We start from the raw sequence: 14033 nt of genomic DNA on the forward strand, positions 1-14033 counted from the left end.
ATTTCTTTTCATATGTTATCTTATTTGATCTATATAACAACTCTATGAAATAGGTGTTAATTATCTTCATTTTACAGATGAGGACACTGAGGCTGAGAAAAATTAAGTGAATTACCCAATTAAATAGCTAGTAAATGTCTGAAGTGAGATTTTAACTCAGATCTTCCTGATCCAAAGGCCAGTACTCTTTTGATTATACTAGTTTATTTCATATATCTCAGTAAGTTAGTCAATCATTTATTCAATAAGCATTTATCAGTCACCCAATATGTGCTAGACACAGTTAAATGCTGGTAAAAAGAAATGAAAATGCTGGAAAGTGCCCTGAAGGAGTTTATAATCTAATAGTCAAAGACAACTCACAAAATGAAGCTGAAAAGAAGCAAAGAGCACAAGTTGCTAGGTTTGGGTGTATGACAGATTCTAGTTCCATAGTACAGGTTGATGGGAACTGAAGAGTTGGCTGGTCTGCAAGCCTTCTGTAAATGAAAGCTTTGGAAGGAGTTCTTTGTTCGACCCTCTAGCTCTCCAATCAGAGAGACAGAGGATAATGATGGTACTAATGAGGAGTGAATACCAAAACTGATGGAATCTTGCAGGATGAGTTTCATGATGAGTTTTCCTGGGGGCATGGTGGAGTCCAGTCCAAGGAAAATAAGCTACTGAGAAATGAATGGAACTGCAAATGAACAATGAGTTGGGGCCAGAACTGACTAGGAGGAGACGTCCAATTTTGCCTTTAGGAAATTTAACCTAGTGGTTTTAATGACCTCAAACTTCTCCTTGAAACAAAGGCTCATTTTTCAATCCTAATATTTTATCTGTGATTAGATTATAACACAGTTAAAATCATGTGCCCAAGAAAATGACAGAAAAATACAGAAAAGGCATAGCTGAAATTAAATAAGGCCCTAATATGGGTAGAGCCTATAAAAAAGGACTTATTTGCTACCAAATGTAATGAAGTAATTTACAGGAGTTTCTTGGTATTTTTTTTAACTCTTGAAAATTAGATCAATAGAAAAAAGTTTAAAAAATAGTAAAAGAGATTTGTATGTTTTAAAATAGGTTAGGTCAAATGAAAATTTGTTTATGTTAGGAATAGGATGACCGATTGAAGAAAGGGCAAAAATAAATCTGAGAAAATATCAAAAACAACTATTTAGACAACCTTATTGTGGTTACAAAAGGATATGCTCTTCTATCTTCAAAATTTTAAAGGAGTATATAAACTCAAACTTATTTCAACCCTAGCTACTAGGGTTATTTTTCACTAATTTTAGTGACTCTTCCCAGTCTCACTTTCCAGAACAATAGATATACTGTTAAGTCTACATATATCTATTTGCACAGTTCACTTCTCATTGTTTTTATAGATAATTTTATGGCATTTCAAAAGGATAGTGCTAAGGTTGTCTGGTTAATGCATAGGAAAGGAGTGTGCCCTTGGGTGCTACAGTTGTAGATTGTCTTCATTGTCTTCACCCCAAAGTAAGTTTTCAAGAACAGCCTTAGAAAGAGACTAATACCTGGCACAGAACAGATGAGAGTCCATAGTAAAATGAATGCAAGAAAAGAATGATTATGAGCACACAAGGGAAGATGAACAGGACATTTGGAGTCAGAGGACTAAGTTCAAATACCATTTCCATTACTATTATTGTAAAATTAGTAATTAGGGCTAGATGATTTAAATTCTAAAACTTATGACTCAGCTTACAGCAATAAAGGATACTATTGTGAAAAATAAAGTATAAATTAAAATAAAATTGGATTTACAGTTATCAAAAAGTTTTAGTCATCAGAAGACTGTAAACTTCACATTGATTTATAACTGTCCCACCCCTACTGGCTCTACTTATGAATTTAGGAGAAAAGTTACCCAAGAACATGAGGTTCAGGACAAGTTCCTCAGTCCCAATCTAATATCAGATTAGAAGAGAAACAGAGAAACAAGTTTTCTTGGGATAAAGATATACATTCCAAGATAAAGATATGTAGCCTAAGAAGAATTTTGGAAGTTAGATGCAATTGTTAGAAATCAAATCTTTATTTTCCAGGGTTTATGAACTAAGGCTTATAGACATGTGTGTATTGTGAGAATATGCATGTATTATTGACATGTTTGAGGTTCAACACCAAATAATGAGATTGAGGAAAAGATGGGCACCAAATATTGGGTATCAGTCATTTGAAAAATTCACAATGGCCATTCTCTTTGCCAAAAGGGAAATTTATTTAGGAGAAACGGTTAGAGACAAAATTAAGAGATACGATAGACACCAGAAATGGTTAATATGAACTAGATTTGGGAGAATATATAACAATTAACAATGGAAAAGAACAAGCTCCCTAGAGGAACTCACAATTAATCAGGAAAAAAGGAATATTCTGTGTATTGGAAGTATGCCCTTAGCTGACAGGCTAAATCCATGGAGGAGTTTAGCACTTTAAAATTATAATATAATGTAAGATGTATTCTAAATAAGATATAATGTAAGAAGGAAAAAGACACCATGAGACATAGAGGAAGACACCACAAGGCAGAATACCATGGAAGGCTAATTCAAAAGGGATTCCGCAAAAATGACTGGGCCATAGACTATAGGGAAAATTTAATCTCAGGGGTTTGCCATAATTTGGCTTTCTAATTGGGATACAGTAAAGTGGGATTACACAAGACCCCCACAGGAGTGGGACTATGAGTTGGTGCCCTTCTCTGCTTGCCTCAGGGAATCATTTTATCAGTACTTGAGGCTTTCTCTGTCAATCCCACCATCATTATAAATATATGAATATACCAATATACATACCGTATATACTCAAATATAAGCCGACCCAAATATAAGCCAAGGCCCCTAATTTTAACCCAAAAATCTGGGAAAACTTATTATATCAGTAGGTTTAGGTAGCACACCGGTGCCCGCAGAGGAGGAGAGCGGGTGCCGGTATATATATGTAGAGCGGTTGCCAGCATTAGTATACAGTCCGGTTACCGACTGTGATACTACAGGAACAGCCGCATCACCGCAGCAACGGCCAGCCCTGTAGTATCACAGTCGGCACTCGCGCTGTATACTACACAGCAGAGGGGCATTCAAAGGGATATTTACGCGTTTTATTTAGTGACTCGAGTATAAGCCGAGAAGGGGATTTTCTGCCCAAAAATTGGGCAGAAAAACTCAGCTTATACTCGAGTATATACGGTATAAAGACTTACATCTATTTTGTGTACATACATATTCCAGAAGTTCAGCATATCAAGGAGAATTTCTGTGAAATCCTTAGTCAACAAGAGTTTATGATGTGCCAGGCACTGTACTAAGTGATAAAAGTACAAATATAAACAGAAATAAAGAGTCTTTATCTTCAAGGAGCTTATAATTATTACAGAACAGAAAAGGAAACTAAAAGGGGAAAGAGTGTCAAAGCCTAATACCAACTCAGCATTTAGGAGGCAAGATTGGAAGGGCACCTTTTTTGATGATAAAAGATAGGGGAGGTTCGGGTCCTGATGTCCTAAATAGGCAAGCTTAAAGTGCCAGGAAGGGACCATGATAGTGAAGGGTCGGGATTTTATGTCCACCATGCCAGATGCCCCAGAATAGGTGGACTGAAGGTCATTACAACAAATTCCCTAATCCAACCAAAGTGATTATTAATCACCTACTCTGTGCAAGGCGTTGTGCTAGCTATTAAGCCTCATTCAGAAGCCTGTTTCTTACTTGCTTCCAAGTGTTTTCTTATTTACAATCTACTTTATTTTATATACATAGTATGTGTATTTTTTAATATATAAAAATCGTTCTGTTAAGTCTCAAGAGTCTGCATCAGAAAAGGGAGATAATTGATTATTAGTTTTAGTCAGAAATATCTTTTTTTTTTTCAACCTGAGTTTTCCTTATTTCTTTTCAAGAAATTGTTATTTGGTGTTTAAATGTTCAAATCACTTCAAACTTTCCTTGTCTTCCCCTTAATTTTGTAACACTTTGTATAACTGCTGTGTCCCTTTCATTTTTCTTGCTCCCACATTCTTTTGGCTTTGGCCCCCACACTGCCTTTATCCTTCCTTTGCTGCAGTGTTCTCTCTCTTCCTCATGCATTTATTGTCCCTGGTTCGCTCTTTCATTGCTTTCCCAACTGTTCTGTTGGCGTGTGAAATACCCCTGAAGCAGCTGTTCTCATTTCCCATGCTACGTCATGCAAAGCATTCAAAGGGTTGCTGTTTTCACATTTTTCTCTGGTAAGACAGCCCTTTTCCTCCTTCCCATCCCAGTCCACTAGAAATAGCCCTAATTTAAACCATCTGAAAAATGAAGTGCTAAAGCAAGTTGTATATGGAGGATTGGGTATATGTTTGCCAAATTCAGAAGTACTATTTTTGATGCTATAAAGTAGAATCAAAAGATATTTTGCTTTTTAAAAAAATTTAAGTTTTTACTTTACAGGGTCCTTAATTGAAGGACTTAGGAATATGTGTAAAAATGTTTCATAAACTAAAAAATGATGTGGGATTGCATATAAATTATATGGATTTTGCATGGATATAACATTAGCCTTTTAGAGTGGAAAATTTCAGCACATTGTGCTGCTGATGCAGAACCTTTGTTAGATGTGACATTGTATTCAACTTTGATTGTAGAAGCAAAACAGTTTAGAATCTCAAAAAGAAATAGCACCTCTCCTCAAAAATATTATTTTTCAAGTGTCATTTGGGAGCAAAGGTTTTAGAAATGTAGCTTACATGGAAGCTATGAGGTCACAACCCTGTAGATAAAATAATAGAGGTCAGAGCACTAAATGTACCCAAAGGCAACCAATTGCATTTGTTCACCTGAAGCTGGAAAGAGATATAGCCATTGAAGAGATCCACCTTGCACAGAACACCGTGACTTACCTATAGTAATCACTTAATGAATGTTGAACTCATTTCCTTCTTCTTGAGAATTAAATGTCTTTATCCAATCCCATACTATTTCCTTAGTGTCTGAAATCCTAGAATGAATGTAGTACTTGTAGAGTAGAAATTCTACAGAGTTAAATTTGTGTCTCCATGGGAGGATGCAATTAATTTAGAATATCCAAAGGAATGGCTACATTACAACATTCCCTTTGCAAGAAGATTATAGCAAAGGTCCAGATTATCTGACCTTGAAAAAGGAATTGAGTAGAAATCTAAACCATGAAGTTAATGAAAACAAAAGAGTGGCTTTCCTATGCATTTGTAACTTTTACTTTAACAGTCCAAAGCACTGGTCATAACAAAAGAAGCAGTTATAAAACTCCATTGTTTAAATAAAATGTCATGATCATTTGAATTCAGGAACTTTTAATTCAACCTATTTGGAGGGAAGGGGAAATTAAACAATTTTTTATTAAAATACACAGAGAGAATACAATTGCCGCACAAAAATAAATACTATATCAATCCAGTATTTGGCATGGGGGACGGGGGAGGGCGGGGGAGGGAAGGAGTGAAGTCATAATCCAGAGAATCATTCATTCAATCAATCAACAAGCATTTGTTAAGTGCTGTGCTAGATAGAAAAGATATAAAGACAAAAGTGAAACAGCCCTTGTCTTTGGGTTGCTTACATTCTATTTCAATAGACAGCTTGTATTTGTAATATATATATATACACACACACACACATACGTATATGTACAAAATAGATGTATAAAAGATAGAAAATAAGCCCAAGATTTTCTTTGCTTTGATTTTTTTCTTTGTTTTTGCAGGGGAAGGGAAAGCTATGAAGGAATATTAGCAGCCTCAGGGGTGAATCCAGAAAAACTCTCATGACACGGTAGCCCTAGAAAATTACAAACTAGTCCCCTCCTACCTTCCTAGTCTTCTTTATCTTTAGCTGCCAATACATACTCTTTCATCTGATAACATTTGCCTCTTGTTTGTTCCATGAACAAGATACCCTGGAAGACTTTCACAACCCCTCTTAATTCTAGGATCTTCTCTTTGTTGCTTATTTCCTAATCATCCTATATATAGCTTGTTTATATATATTTGCTGTCTCCCTCATCAGATTGGGAAATTCTTGAAGACAGGGATTATCCCATAGTTTAGCATAATACTTGACAAATAGACACAATAAATGATTATTCTTTGATTGATCAAATGGAGGGGATACAAATAGTTGTTTTTACTGTTACTCATATCCCTGCACTCTAGATCCTGCTTTTTCACTGGTTCTCCTTCCTAGCTGTAAAGTATGCAGGACTCTGTATTTATTCCTAGAGGTGATGGAGAGGTAGTAGAGCTTAATGAATCAGGTCTAGCATGGTGAGATCTCAACTTCTTTAGGAAGATGTTATTGTTATTGTTTGTCATTTGTTCTTGAAGACCAATGACATCACAAGGGTGATGTCTTAATTTGTCATTGAATTGGATTTAAGTGAGGCAGAGTTATGCAGTCATCAGCTCTCTCCTCCTGAGTCATTGAAGTTCAGTGGCAAGACAAATGTGAGGATGACTGGAGATGGTCCAGGATGCAGTGGGTAACCTTGCCCTTTCATTTGGTGGTTGAATGAAGGATGGATTGGAGTGGAAGAGAGCTAAGTTAGGCATAACTATCAGCAGACTATCAGCAATAGTCCAGGCACAGGGTGATGAGCACTTGTATCAGAATTGTGGTAGAGTCAAAGGAAAGAAATAAGTCAGCTTCATTGTGGTGAATTTCATTATTGCCTTGTTTTAATAAATTGCCACTGCCACCCTGTCCTTTAGCATCCACTACCTTGAACAGTCAGCAGTCATTAACATCCAGGCAAGATCTTCCACCAGCAAAAATTTACTACCCACTGAAAGCTCAGATGATAGTTACCATTTTTAACTAATAAAATATCTTCAATTAAGGCATATACACTATTTTTTTAGACGTAATATCATTGCTAACAGACTACACTATATTGTTCAAACATAAATTTTAAATGCACTTGGAAACCAAAATATCTGTGTGACATTCTTTATTGTGTTATTTGCTTTATTATGGTGGTTTGGAGTTGAACCCTCAATACATCTGAGATATGACTGTAATGTGAAGTTAGATTTGGGCCAGTCTATAAAAGTCTTTATATGCCAAACAAAGGACCTTTTTATATGTGAGCTCAGAGGTAACTGGTGAGTTTATTGAGTAATACCTGTTCAGAAATGCATCTTAGGAAAACACTTTAACAGTTTTTTGGGGGGGGATTGGGTTACAGAAATATTAGCAGTAAGGAGGCCAATTATTAGCCCACTGCAGTAGTCAGATGAGAGGTAAAAGAGGCATGAACTAGGGTGTTGTCACTGCACATGAAAAAAAAAAAAAAAAAGACAAAAGCAAATGATGTAAAGATAGAAATGACAAGACTGCTAGGTTATTGTATATATAGGTTAAGGATTCAAGATTGACTTTCAAGTTGTGAAATGGGTGATGGAAAGGATGCAAGTTCTTTCAGGAGATGTCTTGAAGACAGATAGTTTTTGATAGAAAAATAATGAGTTTTATTTTGTACATGCTGAGTTTGAGATGCAAAAAAAAGTAGGTCTGTTATTTTAAACTCAATAAGCATTTGCTAGACAACAATCACTTATTAAGTATCTACTATGTGCCAGGTACTGTGGTAACCATTGAATCATAAGGTAATCCAGAAATTGCATATATTTCAAATATAACAAAAAGATAATTTTTAAAAAAATTTTGGCCCTTATCACATGGATGTGATAGTTCATCTATTTCCTATCTCCTTTATCACAGTTAAGATAAGATTGACTTTCAAAAATGCTATTTTTTGGTTTAGTGAAAATAACCTAATAATAAATATGATAAGAATTTATATCATATTTGCTAATAATATTTTCCTTATAACCAGCCCTCAATGGATATGTCAAGACTCGATGAGCAATTGAACATAAAGAATGAAAGAGAAAGAGGAAAAGATGATCTTTTAAGACTTTAGTGTTATAAAATATGGAAATGATAGGACCATTAACAGAAATAAGAAAATAGCAGAGGTATAGACTTAGAATGGACATGTTTAACAAAACAGTAGCTAATCCAAGTATAGATGACTGAAAGCTGTCAAAAATATTAGACAAGAAGTCATGTGAAAGGTTGAAATTGAAAATATAGATTGTATAAAGTATTTAACAAGAGTTGACTTTAAATATTGATTTTATATATTTTTAATTAACATTGATTAATGGTTATAAACTACTTTATACTTTATTCTAGGAATATGCTTGACATAATAGTTAGAGAGCTGGCCTAAAAGTAAAAAAAGACCTAGGTTCAAGCGCCAACCTTGACACATACTAATGACATGACCCTAAGCATTTCATTAACTTTTCAGTACTTTCAGCTATTCTCAAAAACAATAAGTTCCTGACCTGCATAGTAAAGGAGATTTTCTCCACCAGGATTTTCTTATACATTATATTATTCTTATATATTTTATACAATATTTGTTGTATATAGTAAAACTAGTATTAGCTAAATGAGACAGATAAGGTTGATGAAGAATATAGAGTCTAAGAAATAGATCTTGGCTTGACCAAGATGACAAAAGTAGTAAATGCCAGAGCTAGTCCTTGAACCCAGTTCTCTACTTCCAAATACAGTATTCCTTCCAGGAGACTACTACAAAGATACAGGTATGTCTCTGCTGCACTTACAAACGAGCTGAGACATTGTGATGGGGTTGCATGGCCACAACCACTGCTTTTGGATTCTAATTCTTTTACTATACATTATACATATATGAAACACATTGTTGAATAGCATGCTTGCCCCTTGTTGGAACTTAGAGATTTGTGGATATAAGAAAGAAGTCTATACTTGCCCCTGTGGAATTCTGTGTGGACTAAAGAGAGAGATGAGAAAGGGATAAGAATGAAAATGGAAAAGAACGAAGACATACAGGTTAATAAGATCATTTTTGTCAACAGCTGACTATGTTAGCAGGCAAAAGATTTGAGAAAATCTAATGAAATCCTCCCCCAGTCCCAATCTTGGCATCCTTTCTCTGTGAATTATGACTTGTTTTTCTCTATTCTAAGACTTTTAAAGAGGTCCATTTTCTCCTGAATTTTTCCCTTTGTTTCAAATAGTTGCCAAATGGTTTCTTATAAAACAGAGAGAGTAGGTGTGAGTGACTGACTCCATGAGATTATTAGTAAATATAAAATGATATAGAAACATTACGATGGGAAAACACTAAGAATTCTAGTTGAATCTTTCCATTAGAGGCTTACAATACTGAAAATTGTAGAACATAAAGTTTTCTAGAGGGCAATGGCTATTAATTTTGCTAAAATAACTTGAAAATTCCAGTTTGTGTTTTTCTTAACCAATTGTCAACCATGAGCCATTACATAATGTAAAAAGGCAATGTTGTGACCTTGTGGCTGTCAAATCCATTACTTCCTTTTATCTTGAATCATATTTAAGAAGAGCCATGGTTTCCAGGAAAAAAAAAAAAAAAAAAAGATATATCTTCACTAGGCCCCTACTTATAAAAAATTTTGTAGACCAAATTATAGCCTTACATTATGCTAGTTATGTGTGCACATACAAAGTAAAAAGATGAATTGAGATAATAGCCTATCTTCTTCAAGGATATTTTTTTCTGGACACATTCTGGCGAGAACAGCCAGTGATATAGTGGATAGAACTACAAACCTGAAAATAAGTGATTTCAGAATATGTGACCCTGGGCAAGTCACTCTGTTTTTTAAGTTCTATTTGCCTCAGTTTCCCCATCTATAAAGAACAAATAATAATAGCACCTACCTCCCAGGATTGTTCTTAAAATTAACATGCAGAGCCCAGTACCTGGAACACAATGTAAATAAGGAAACAATAATGAGTGCTGAATGCAAGATTTATTCAGTTCCTTCATTCAACAAACATTTATGTTCTTAACAAATATATTACACTAAGCTATATCCTGAGGTAGATACTCTTTAGGTAAGAGATGATCCTCTATCTTTCATGGGATTTTCAGTCAGGTAAGGAACAATGCTATAAATAAATAAATAAACTGATTTTTTAAAAACTACACATTTACTACATTAAAAGCAAAATGCCTGACACATGTTTGTTGACTATCTGACTGGATTCTGAATCTCTTGCTTGTTCCTGACCTCTGAGACTTACTTGTCTGCTGGTATACATTTTGAGTGCTGAAATTGGTTCTTGACTCATTTGTTACTGACCATCTCTTCTCCAAACCAATAGGGATTCTTGGTATGATGTCTCTAGTAACTGCATACTGCTTTAATATCCCCAAGCTTCTTTGTCTGTAGAATAGAGCAATGGTTTCTAAAGGCCAAATACAGTCAATAGTTTACCGTCTAACAGAAAGCCAATATGGATAGATGAAAGGTATTCTCCAAGGAAAGGAAATAGAAGTGGTGCAGAGTGATAAAGGTTTGAAAAAGATAAGACTTTTGAAGCAAGTCTTGAAAGAAACTAGAGAAGTCATTAGACAGTGATAGAGAATTCCAAGGTAGCAATGGAAGTGGGGTTGGGGGTGGGGAGAGGAAAAAAATAAGTGGTAGAACTGAGGCACAAGTTGAGAGACAGAGTAAATTAGGCAAGATTACAAGATTTAGAATAGAGCAGGATGGCTTTAAACATTGGAAGTAACAAGGTTTAAAATTACAAGCAGATGGATCAACTAGTCAAGATATCAGCAATTATAGCAAAGGGATATGAACCTTATTAGGAAGTCAAAGACTGTGTGAGCTAAAGGCTTTTTATATAAAACCTGTCAAGACAGGATCTAGTGTCAGGGTAAGGGCAAGACTGGTCCTGCAGGTGTAAATGAACATCTCAGTGACTACAGTGACAGAACTATGATTTTTTTTTCCAACATAAATTCATTCAAACAACATTCATTAAGTGTCTATTGCATGTTTTAAATGCTAGGGAAGGGGCAAGGTTCAGCTTGCTGGTCAAAATGTGAGAAAAGTAACTTTACAGATAGATTTTGACATGCAATTTCAGAGTTTGAAGTATTAATATTAGTTAATAATTCCAAGGTAGTAAAATATGAGATACTAGCTTTGTAATCAAAAGTCACAGCAACATCATTTGCAGCCATCATCATGAATAATTTTTCTTCTAAGTAAAATAATCAAAACAACAATGGTATTAAAAGTAGATGATCTGCTATCTATATCCATATTCATATACTTACAAAGGGGGTACCTTAGCAAATTAGCAAGTAAACTGATCTCTCCAAGCCCCAATTTCCTTACATATAAAATGAGAACTATTACACATATATTAGTTATATCCCAAAATTGTGATGAGGAAAATACCTAAAAAAATTTAAAGTGCTATATAAATTGAATTTATTATTATGTTTAGAAAAATCTATTCTGTTATTGTTGTTCAATTGTTTTGTTCATGTTTGACCCCATGTTGGGGTTTGGGGTGAACATATTGGAGTAGATTGATTTCTTTCTCTAGGTTATTTTGCAGAAGAAGAAATTGAGGCAAATAAAATTAAGTGATTTGCCTAAAGTCACACATCTAGTAAATATCTGAGGCCAGAGTTGAGCTCAGGAAAATGAGTCTTCCTGACTCCAAGCCTTGTTATTCTCTCTACTGTGTTATCTGGCTGCCCAAAATATACTCTAATAACAGACAATTTATATATACTCACCTCTTATTATCCAATCCTGTCTATCTCTTCATGACCCCCATGGACTATAGCACACCAGATCCTTCTATCCTCCACTATCTCTCAAAGTCCAGACAAGTTCATGTTCATTGTTTCTATGACACCATTCACCTCCATCTCATCCTCTGCCATTCCCTTTTCCTTTCACCTTCAATCTTTCCCAACATGAGTCTTTTCCAATGAATCTCATCTTCTCATTTTGTAGCCAAAGTATTTAAGCTTCAGTTTCAGTATTTAACGTTCCAGTAATCAGCCTGTATTAATTTCTTTACGTATTAACTGTCTTGACCTCCTTGCCATCCAAGGGACTCTCAGAAGTCTTCTCCAGCACCACAATTTGAATGTGTCAATTCTGCTGTGTTCAGCTTTTATACCTCTGTATAGAATTGTATGATGTCTCTTCAAGTAATGAAAGTTAGACAAGTTGGAACTTGTGTGAGAGCAAATACATGTTAATGTTACCACATTTGATGTTATAGTAAATATATGTGTATGTATAGCCACATTTTAAAACTTATTTTGCTTTATTTGTTCCATAAAATATGTTTAAACAATTGACAATTATCTGTCCACAGCTAAACAAACATGGAGACTTAAGTGAGCTGGTAATAACTGGAAATTCAGCAAATATGTTTGAGATCCACTCCCTCACTTCCAAATTATTTGCATCATTTTTGCAGAATAGGCCCTTTTTACTTATCCTCAAGAAATAGCTTTAATTAGGGAAACCAATATCCTTCAAAAGTGGCACTAAAATGAGTAAATAGGAAGTATTCATTTTGCTTTGTTTTAAACAAATCATATTTTTCAAGGACAAATCTAATTCCATCATGAAGTCAGACAAGAATCATTTATTAGCTTACTATGTGCTGGCCACTTATTGCTGAGGATACAAGTACAGATAAAAAAATCTTTAGGAATTTCACAAGATATTTAGAGTTTGAGGGGATACTATGTATACAAATAAGCATAATACAATGTTGAAAGTTTTGAAGAAAGGCAGAGATCAAAACTAAGTACTTTATGAAGGTTTAAAGAGATTGCCATGTGGGGAGACAAGCAGGAAAGGGAAAAGAGGAAGGAGAAACAGGAAAGGGACAGGACAAAGCAACATTTTATTATTTGGGTTGGGCCCTGAAGGAAGAGAAAGATTTCACCAGATGGAGATGAAGAAGGAATGTGTTCCAGGCATGAGAGTGCATCAACTGTATGAATGCAAAAGTGGGGGAGTATAGAATGAGATCAGGGAATAGTGAGTTATCTAATTTGTAAATAAAGTAGAAAATAGACCTTGCAATGACAAATATAACTTTTCCATGAAGACAGTATAGGTTCCAATAGTTTTTAAAGCACCAAACTGCCTGCCTGATGTAATTTGGAGATTATGAGCTGTGCTTTAAAAAAAAAAAATAAATTGCCTTTGGCCAAGAATATGGACTTTGTTGGTTTTAGCTTCTGAACTGACCTATTGTATCTCATACCCTTTGGACTGTGAGAACCACAGCTGTAACACGACTATCTCCCAAAACACCCTCCCTCCCACTCCCCACCATTATTCAAAGGAACACTGCAGATTATTGGGGTGGGGGGGTTTCTTTCAAGGGCAAATAACTGTACCTGGAAAGGGGAAGGAGAAACAAGATTGGATCTATACAGAGGTGTAAAAATATGACCAATCTTGACGCATTTAAACATACGGTGAATTTAATTAAAGCATTTTCCCGTTGCTTCCCTTAATTATGAAGACTTCTTTTCTCTGGGTTGATTGCCTGAAATGGTAAGTGAATGTAGAAAATCTGCCAGCAGAGGGTGTATTAACCACTTCTAGACAAGTTCTTCTGCATTGTGCCTCCAGGCTTCATTCTTTAAATGTTTTTTTACATTCACACAGCAGTGTTACTGTTTACATATACTTTACTGTCTTTCCCAGATTTAAGCAGGCACTGGTTTGCCAGCAACTTTTTTGGGGGGTGTTGTTTTTTTTCTTTTTTTGAGGACCATACAACTAACAGATGTTTGTTGTTGGCTCCATATCTACATTCTTTGAAAGCTAGAGAATCAAATTGCTGACATTGAGACAACACTAATTCGCATATCCAGGGAGCCTCATTTGCTGTCCCTGAGATCCTGATTCCTGGTGTTCACGGGTTTAAAAAGCATTTCAATGACACAATATAAGAATGGGCTAGAGAGCTGCAGCACTGTGCTCCCACTAAACATAATCACATTTTATAAACATCTGCGTCATTACTGGTGTGATTCATCTCTAAGCCGTATACAGCTGTGTTTCCAGTTTCAATTAACAGTCCTTTAATTGCATATCCATCTCATGTTACTAATTTAGT

The 14033-nt window shown here is 35.2% G+C and overlaps 1 protein-coding gene and 1 long non-coding RNA gene across 2 annotated transcripts in view; one reads left to right on the forward strand and one right to left on the reverse strand.

The window, feature by feature from the left end:
• The window catches only part of LOC127557710 (uncharacterized), a 22217-nt gene extending 10043 nt beyond the window's left edge, over positions 1-12174 (reverse strand). Inside the window, exons 1-3 of the long non-coding RNA XR_007952596.1 lie at positions 11671-12174; positions 10155-10297; positions 9789-9830 (exon numbers count right to left, since the gene is read on the reverse strand). This is a non-coding gene — a long non-coding RNA (uncharacterized LOC127557710). The remainder of the gene's footprint in view (positions 1-9788; positions 9831-10154; positions 10298-11670) is intronic.
• The window catches only part of DMD (dystrophin), a 2219276-nt gene that overhangs the window by 1871722 nt on the left and 333521 nt on the right, over positions 1-14033 (forward strand). The gene's annotated exons all lie outside the window — the stretch shown is intronic.

This window comes from Antechinus flavipes, chromosome 3 (genome assembly GCF_016432865.1).
Source record: "Antechinus flavipes isolate AdamAnt ecotype Samford, QLD, Australia chromosome 3, AdamAnt_v2, whole genome shotgun sequence".
Taxonomy (NCBI): domain Eukaryota; kingdom Metazoa; phylum Chordata; class Mammalia; order Dasyuromorphia; family Dasyuridae; genus Antechinus; species Antechinus flavipes.